Genomic DNA, 9,965 nt, shown 5'->3' on the forward strand with positions numbered 1-9,965 from the left:
AAGGCAGCGGACACCTAGATTGTTTCTGATCCTATTTGCATTTTCCCCTGCACTGGGATAGCTGTTATTCCACTGTAGTGTAAATATCTCTAAATTTTTTTTAAATGCACAAAAGAAAAACCTTTGCGTGGAAACTTGGTGTAAATGGGGCCAGAGAACTGCGGTCCTGCAGGTTTTCAATGTTTCCGTGGTCCAATACACTCAAATGAAATGGATTAAACATTGTAAGCAGTTCTGCACAATAAATGATCAATTTGAGTCAGGTGTTTTGAGCCTGGAAACATAAAATATCTGCAGGATTGTGGCTCTAACTACACACCCCCATTCTAGGCAGTATCTTGTTTTACTTGACAATATTGCACTTGCTAAGCAGGACGTAGATAACCTCACATCTGTTAAGCTAATGTAAAGACAAGCTAATGTTTTTTACTTAATTTACTATTCAACCAATATTCGTAGTGAATTTGACACTGACTGCACTCCAGTGATTCTGCCATGACAGGGAAACAGCCAGTTACAGTTTGCCCACACCAAACTAAGTCATGGATGTCAGGCCTTGAAAGCTATCTTGCAATTTTTGTTTGTTTTCTTGGTCCAACACTCTGTATCTCCTCAACAGCTTGTTAAGTTTTCCAAAAACTTGTTGATCTGTGTGAGATGTGAGGAAGCAGAAAACATCTTAAACTTACATTACAGTGTAATTGAAGGACTAGAGCTTAAGATCCCCTGGTAATGTCATCAAATAGCTTAACTTTTGAGCCTGAACTTAAGCCATTTTAGCTTATTTGCTAAAAGGGCTTAAAAGTACTCATTAGCCAGAAACAGTTAGTTTTGTGAGGCCATGTTACTCAAATAATCAATTGTGCTTTTAGGCATTTTATCCCATAAAATGTGGCCAAATGTGAAGAAAGGGTTAAGATCATTTAAAAGCTACAAAAGCAGAAAAGTATTCAAAGTAAGATAAACAAGAAATAAATAATCTGACAAAAAAAAATGCATTTTACTGCCACACCAGCAGAGATCTTGCAATGTTATGTCAAACATTTGTTGTTTATTCTTTTTTTCTTTATATTAAAACATTATATATATATTTGAATTTCTTTAAATAATATTTCTTTGAATAATAGTGTCTTATTGTTATAGGCTAACAATAGTTTTTTTTTTCATTTTGATACTAGACATCTAAAATGTTATATGATGTTTTCACAAGGTGATTTTTATTTTTAATACATTTCAACTTGAAGAATATCTTCTTAGAACATTAAACTTTTGACATTACAACCTTATAAGGTGCTGTGTTTCTTTATTGGGGTAGCAATAATGCACTTTTGCAAATGAAAGATAAAATTAGTATTAAAATTTCATCAAAATATTGGAATGCAAACTTAATTTAGACTAAACCAACAACCTGTTTCCATATTTCATAATCATCACAGTAAATGAATTCTACCTGCTGGCCAAAACATCCAGAAGACGCAGCACATCACAGCTTTAAAAAACAAAAGGTGAAGCAAAACGTAAGCTAGAACACAATGGCAAACAAAGCTCTTAACATTATGTCCATTTTCAGTCAGTATTCATCATTTTGCACAACATGAATGGTAGCATGTAACTTCACTGGGTCATACAAGTCACAGATAATTGTCTGCCTTCTCTGTTGACTTGAAAACCTACATGGCTGTCTGTCTCAAAAGCATCGAGAGGATTCTTCTAATCTAAACTAATTACAGCCTGAATTAGAACTGCTTGAATGTCTGCCTTCAAATAAATGTTTCAGATGTATGTAAACCAAGAAAAGCTGATTCAGAGACAGTTTTACTCCACAGCCATCAGAATGCTAAATCATATCCCATAAGGTGCTCATTCGTACGCAGCTAAAGAGTTAATATGCTGGTATGCCTGGTAATATGTGTAAACATTTTAGTGGTGGACTTGATTAAAAAGAGTCTAAATTAATTAGAGGCTTTGTATACATTTCATTGCATAACAATAGCTGCTGCAAAAAACAACATTTTTAATTTAAATGTTTTTTAGTGAAAGACTGAATCATTTAATAGATACAGACATGAATATTGTAAACTAAAGCTTTAGTAATGTTTCTAAAAAAAAAATGCATTTTGTTATATTTTAATTCAAATAGTAGAAAAAATATATATTTAAAAAATATCTCTTGCTAAAAATTTAACAGACCTAAAGGTAAAGTGCTATTTTAAGTACCTTATCTACCAGTCCGATAAATAAGGTTGTTGTTGTTTTTTTGTTGTTGTTTTCTTTTATCATGTTAAAAGTAATTTTAACTTTTTACATATTTTCGTTCACACTCTTCAATAATAGGCATTAATGTCAGATAGTAAATGTTGGTAGGATCAGTCTGGTCATGGAGCAGAGGGGCTCGTTCCACAGTTTTTGACCAGCAACTGAAAACTCATTTCGGCCTCCATACCTTCATTAAAAAGACGTTAAGTTGGCAACACTTTGTGAGCCGAGCTCAGTGCATCAGTGTCGTCAGTGAATAAACCTTCTGTGTTGCTTGAATTCAACCCTCAATTAACTGCAATAATTTAAGTTTAGTTGTACAATGTCCCATTGCTTCATTGACAACAATATATATTCTGTTTGTCTCCTGATGTTTATACAGTGTAATCAAGATTATTAAACTACTATGTTGTTTCAGGTTCTTTGGCATCACAAGTCTCCAGCAGAGTTGAAGTAGACTGGGATCACAAGTGATGGAGAGCTGGACTAACATAAGGATAGACGCATTGAGGCTTGTTCTGATGTCATGGGAGCACTGTACCAGTCTGAAGTCCTGAAACTGCAGCTTCTAACCACAGGCTAAAACTGCAGCCTCTGACACTACAAAAACTCCACGTGGCTTTGTGCGGTAAACACAGTGTTAGGTGATGGAAAATAAATTTGCATTTGGATAGTTTTTCACTGTTCCTTTTATTCTAATCATAAAAGTGATCAAGTTTACTTTAGGATTTTTTTTGGAAACCATAAAAAATGGAGAACAATTTATTAAAACACATCAAGAAAAGGGGTTTGTTGATTTTTCATTGAGACCAAAACAAGCAAATGATGAAAGTCGTACTGCAGGAGTGTTCTGAGTCTGTCTGTAAGGCCCTGTTCAAACTACGATGCTGTTACAGTAAAACAGAAAGGTTTTGTTGCATTCTTGCCTCTCGTTCACACAGTTAAAGAGTTTTGGGTGGAGAAAGCAGCAAAGATTTGACAACAGCCTCAGACAGAAATTTTCTTGCAACACAAGGTGAGTGATGTCTTTTAGGTCCTTTTACATTTGCCCACTCAGACCCTGTTTAACCTGCAAAAAGCATAACAATAATGGCCGACCTGCGTGTCATGTTTGTGCAGCTGCATGTTTTTAATCCATTTGGTCTAGTGAAGCAAAACCTGGTAGAGCATATCTGCTGTAAACGAAGATGATAGGTTACATGCATCGGATGTGTTTATGAGAAGGCAGCGGACACCTAGATTGTTTCTGATCCTATTTGCATTTTCCCCTGCACTGGGATAGCTGTTATTCCACTGTAGTGTAAATATCTCTAAATTTTTTTTAAATGCACAAAAGAAAAACCTTTGCGTGGAAACTTGGTGTAAATGGGGCCAGAGAACTGCGGTCCTGCAGGTTTTCAATGTTTCCGTGGTCCAATACACTCAAATGAAATGGATTAAACATTGTAAGCAGTTCTGCACAATAAATGATCAATTTGAGTCAGGTGTTTTGAGCCTGGAAACATAAAATATCTGCAGGATTGTGGCTCTAACTACACACCCCCATTCTAGGCAGTATCTTGTTTTACTTGACAATATTGCACTTGCTAAGCAGGACGTAGATAACCTCACATCTGTTAAGCTAATGTAAAGACAAGCTAATGTTTTTTACTTAATTTACTATTCAACCAATATTCGTAGTGAATTTGACACTGACTGCACTCCAGTGATTCTGCCATGACAGGGAAACAGCCAGTTACAGTTTGCCCACACCAAACTAAGTCATGGATGTCAGGCCTTGAAAGCTATCTTGCAATTTTTGTTTGTTTTCTTGGTCCAACACTCTGTATCTCCTCAACAGCTTGTTAAGTTTTCCAAAAACTTGTTGATCTGTGTGAGATGTGAGGAAGCAGAAAACATCTTAAACTTACATTACAGTGTAATTGAAGGACTAGAGCTTAAGATCCCCTGGTAATGTCATCAAATAGCTTAACTTTTGAGCCTGAACTTAAGCCATTTTAGCTTATTTGCTAAAAGGGCTTAAAAGTACTCATTAGCCAGAAACAGTTAGTTTTGTGAGGCCATGTTACTCAAATAATCAATTGTGCTTTTAGGCATTTTATCCCATAAAATGTGGCCAAATGTGAAGAAAGGGTTAAGATCATTTAAAAGCTACAAAAGCAGAAAAGTATTCAAAGTAAGATAAACAAGAAATAAATAATCTGACAAAAAAAAATGCATTTTACTGCCACACCAGCAGAGATCTTGCAATGTTACGTCAAACATTTGTTGTTTATTCTTTTTTTCTTTATATTAAAACATTATATATATATTTGAATTTCTTTAAATAATATTTCTTTGAATAATAGTGTCTTATTGTTATAGGCTAACAATAGTTTTTTTTTTCATTTTGATACTAGACATCTAAAATGTTATATGATGTTTTCACAAGGTGATTTTTATTTTTAATACATTTCAACTTGAAGAATATCTTCTTAGAACATTAAACTTTTGACATTACAACCTTATAAGGTGCTGTGTTTCTTTATTGGGGTAGCAATAATGCACTTTTGCAAATGAAAGATAAAATTAGTATTAAAATTTCATCAAAATATTGGAATGCAAACTTAATTTAGACTAAACCAACAACCTGTTTCCATATTTCATAATCATCACAGTAAATGAATTCTACCTGCTGGCCAAAACATCCAGAAGACGCAGCACGTCACAGCTTTAAAAAACAAAAGGTGAAGCAAAACGTAAGCTAGAACACAATGGCAAACAAAGCTCTTAACATTATGTCCATTTTCAGTCAGTATTCATCATTTTGCACAACATGAATGGTAGCATGTAACTTCACTGGGTCATACAAGTCACAGATAATTGTCTGCCTTCTCTGTTGACTTGAAAACCTGCATGGCTGTCTGTCTCAAAAGCATCGAGAGGATTCTTCTAATCTAAACTAATTACAGCCTGAATTAGAACTGCTTGAATGTCTGCCTTCAAATAAATGTTTCAGATGTATGTAAACCAAGAAAAGCTGATTCAGAGACAGTTTTACTCCACAGCCATCAGAATGCTAAATCATATCCCATAAGGTGCTCATTCGTACGCAGCTAAAGAGTTAATATGCTGGTATGCCTGGTAATATGTGTAAACATTTTAGTGGTGGACTTGATTAAAAAGAGTCTAAATTAATTAGAGGCTTTGTATACATTTCATTGCATAACAATAGCTGCTGCAAAAAACAACATTTTTAATTTAAATGTTTTTTAGTGAAAGACTGAATCATTTAATAGATACAGACATGAATATTGTAAACTAAAGCTTTAGTAATGTTTCTAAAAAAAAAATGCATTTTGTTATATTTTAATTCAATTAGTAGAAAAAATATATATTTAAAAAATATCTCTTGCTAAAAATTTAACAGACCTAAAGGTAAAGTGCTATTTTAAGTACCTTATCTACCAGTCCGATAAATAAGGTTGTTGGGTTTTTTTTGTTGTTGTTTTCTTTTATCATGTTAAAAGTAATTTTAACTTTTTACATATTTTCGTTCACACTCTTCAATAATAGGCATTAATGTCAGATAGTAAATGTTGGTAGGATCAGTCTGGTCATGGAGCAGAGGGGCTCGTTCCACAGTTTTTGACCAGCAACTGAAAACTCATTTCGGCCTCCATACCTTCATTAAAAAGACGTTAAGTTGGCAACACTTTGTGAGCCGAGCTCAGTGCATCAGTGTCGTCAGTGAATAAACCTTCTGTGTTGCTTGAATTCAACCCTCAATTAACTGCAATAATTTAAGTTTAGTTGTACAATGTCCCATTGCTTCATTGACAACAATATATATTCTGTTTGTCTCCTGATGTTTATACAGTGTAATCAAGATTATTAAACTACTATGTTGTTTCAGGTTCTTTGGCATCACAAGTCTCCAGCAGAGTTGAAGTAGACTGGGATCACAAGTGATGGAGAGCTGGACTAACATAAGGATAGACGCATTGAGGCTTGTTCTGATGTCATGGGAGCACTGTACCAGTCTGAAGTCCTGAAACTGCAGCTTCTAACCACAGGCTAAAACTGCAGCCTCTGACACTACAAAAACTCCACGTGGCTTTGTGCGGTAAACACAGTGTTAGGTGATGGAAAATAAATTTGCATTTGGATAGTTTTTCACTGTTCCTTTTATTCTAATCATAAAAGTGATCAAGTTTACTTTAGGATTTTTTTTGGAAACCATAAAAAATGGAGAACAATTTATTAAAACACATCAAGAAAAGGGGTTTGTTGATTTTTCATTGAGACCAAAACAAGCAAATGATGAAAGTCGTACTGCAGGAGTGTTCTGAGTCTGTCTGTAAGGCCCTGTTCAAACTACGATGCTGTTACAGTAAAACAGAAAGGTTTTGTTGCATTCTTGCCTCTCGTTCACACAGTTAAAGAGTTTTGGGTGGAGAAAGCAGCAAAGATTTGACAACAGCCTCAGACAGAAATTTTCTTGCAACACAAGGTGAGTGATGTCTTTTAGGTCCTTTTACATTTGCCCACTCAGACCCTGTTTAACCTGCAAAAAGCATAACAATAATGGCCGACCTGCGTGTCATGTTTGTGCAGCTGCATGTTTTTAATCCATTTGGTCTAGTGAAGCAAAACCTGGTAGAGCATATCTGCTGTAAACGAAGATGATAGGTTACATGCATCGGATGTGTTTATGAGAAGGCAGCGGACACCTAGATTGTTTCTGATCCTATTTGCATTTTCCCCTGCACTGGGATAGCTGTTATTCCACTGTAGTGTAAATATCTCTAAATTTTTTTTAAATGCACAAAAGAAAAACCTTTGCGTGGAAACTTGGTGTAAATGGGGCCAGAGAACTGCGGTCCTGCAGGTTTTCAATGTTTCCGTGGTCCAATACACTCAAATGAAATGGATTAAACATTGTAAGCAGTTCTGCACAATAAATGATCAATTTGAGTCAGGTGTTTTGAGCCTGGAAACATAAAATATCTGCAGGATTGTGGCTCTAACTACACACCCCCATTCTAGGCAGTATCTTGTTTTACTTGACAATATTGCACTTGCTAAGCAGGACGTAGATAACCTCACATCTGTTAAGCTAATGTAAAGACAAGCTAATGTTTTTTACTTAATTTACTATTCAACCAATATTCGTAGTGAATTTGACACTGACTGCACTCCAGTGATTCTGCCATGACAGGGAAACAGCCAGTTACAGTTTGCCCACACCAAACTAAGTCATGGATGTCAGGCCTTGAAAGCTATCTTGCAATTTTTGTTTGTTTTCTTGGTCCAACACTCTGTATCTCCTCAACAGCTTGTTAAGTTTTCCAAAAACTTGTTGATCTGTGTGAGATGTGAGGAAGCAGAAAACATCTTAAACTTACATTACAGTGTAATTGAAGGACTAGAGCTTAAGATCCCCTGGTAATGTCATCAAATAGCTTAACTTTTGAGCCTGAACTTAAGCCATTTTAGCTTATTTGCTAAAAGGGCTTAAAAGTACTCATTAGCCAGAAACAGTTAGTTTTGTGAGGCCATGTTACTCAAATAATCAATTGTGCTTTTAGGCATTTTATCCCATAAAATGTGGCCAAATGTGAAGAAAGGGTTAAGATCATTTAAAAGCTACAAAAGCAGAAAAGTATTCAAAGTAAGATAAACAAGAAATAAATAATCTGACAAAAAAAAATGCATTTTACTGCCACACCAGCAGAGATCTTGCAATGTTATGTCAAACATTTGTTGTTTATTCTTTTTTTCTTTATATTAAAACATTATATATATATTTGAATTTCTTTAAATAATATTTCTTTGAATAATAGTGTCTTATTGTTATAGGCTAACAATAGTTTTTTTTCATTTTGATACTAGACATCTAAAATGTTATATGATGTTTTCACAAGGTGATTTTTATTTTTAATACATTTCAACTTGAAGAATATCTTCTTAGAACATTAAACTTTTGACATTACAACCTTATAAGGTGCTGTGTTTCTTTATTGGGGTAGCAATAATGCACTTTTGCAAATGAAAGATAAAATTAGTATTAAAATTTCATCAAAATATTGGAATGCAAACTTAATTTAGACTAAACCAACAACCTGTTTCCATATTTCATAATCATCACAGTAAATGAATTCTACCTGCTGGCCAAAACATCCAGAAGACGCAGCACAAGACGCTGATGCCCAGAAATCTAGAGATCATCCCACCTTGAAGCAACCATAAATTTATTTTAATTTACACTGCTGCTTTAGCATGAATGAAAAAAACATGAGTAAAGAAATGACCAAATCAGTGTTCATAGAAAATGTAAGTCCTCTCATGTCACTGGTAACAGACACTGCTGCCGTCGTGCTCGTGTAATAACCTGCGGAAGCTGTGTAATGGCTGAAAGCACATCAGCTGCATCAGTTAATAACCTGTTGTTCAGAAGGCTCATTTTTCTGCCTCCTGTGTAACATTGTTCAGAAGAAGTCTCCATTTGAATTGGAAACACCATAAAGATCCAGGAAGAAGTAAAGCCCAAGTTAGAGTGAATACTTAATGCACCTTTCACCTTCATGTAAGCTAGCAGGACCTTTACGATTCATTCAAACAAAGTCAGAATTACTTGCGAACACATTAGCAGCATTTAGTGTGGCTGAATAAAATGTAGAAGAAAAAAACTGCAAACGTAGGACCTGCTTTCTAAATAAAAGTGTTTTGTGAGTTTCTTTGCTACTTTTTAGCTGCTAGCTTGCAATGGTTTTCTGACATAGTGACAGTCATCCTGTCGATCGTCAGAGTCTCTCCTTTCATGACACCTTGTTATTCTGATTTGCTTAAAAAAGAAACATTAGCTCTGAGTAGACAGTCCTCCATTCACATTATGTTGCATACCAATATAACTGTTTGGGCTTTGAATAATATATTTTGTTAAGATGCCAATGCTTGGTATAATTATTTAACTGAGTTTCGTCTGGTGTTTTTGATTAGCTTCATTTTAGAAGTTGTGATTCTTGGGGTGTGCTAAGGTCTTCCATATTGTACACATCTTCCCCCCATACGGCGTACTCTTGTGAAGAAGACATTAAACCATTATATGGGTATGCAACATAACGTGAGAAGAGGACTGTCTACTGTAAAGCTATTTTCTCTACTTTAAACAAACCAGAATAACAAGATATCATAAAAGCAGATACTGCTGGGTAACAGGATGTGTCTGGCACCATGTCTGAAAACCATCACGAGCTAGAAGCTAATAAGCAGCTAAAACTGGGTAATTTAAATTATCCATTCAACTTTCTGTTACCGGTGGCATTTTAGGACTTAAAGGGTTAAAACAATGAGTGCAACAGTGAATACAATTCTCAAAGGCAATGCCATCTTTCTCCAACTGAAATAAACAGTATGCTGTTTATAGACCATGTCTTACCTGTACTGAGCAACATCTGCTGTCTGATATTCTTCTCTTATGCGTTATTTTTCTCTCGGCTGCAGCTCTAGTTTCAGTGGGCTACAGAGAGCACTCTAACTTATCTATTAGGAAAAATGTCTAAATGATTCACACCAACAAGGTGTGAACTTCTAAAGAAAAAGCTGCCAAAGCCCACACACACAACAGGAGCCCTCAAACACAGGAAGTGAGATTTAGGCAACTTTAGTGGTCTGAAGTCATGTGAGCATGTGGGCACAGTGGATTTTTTTCTCTTTTGTCTGGTGGG

This window comes from Telmatherina bonti, assembly GCF_933228915.1.
Source record: "Telmatherina bonti genome assembly, chromosome: 15".
Taxonomy (NCBI): Eukaryota; Metazoa; Chordata; class Actinopteri; order Atheriniformes; family Telmatherinidae; genus Telmatherina; species Telmatherina bonti.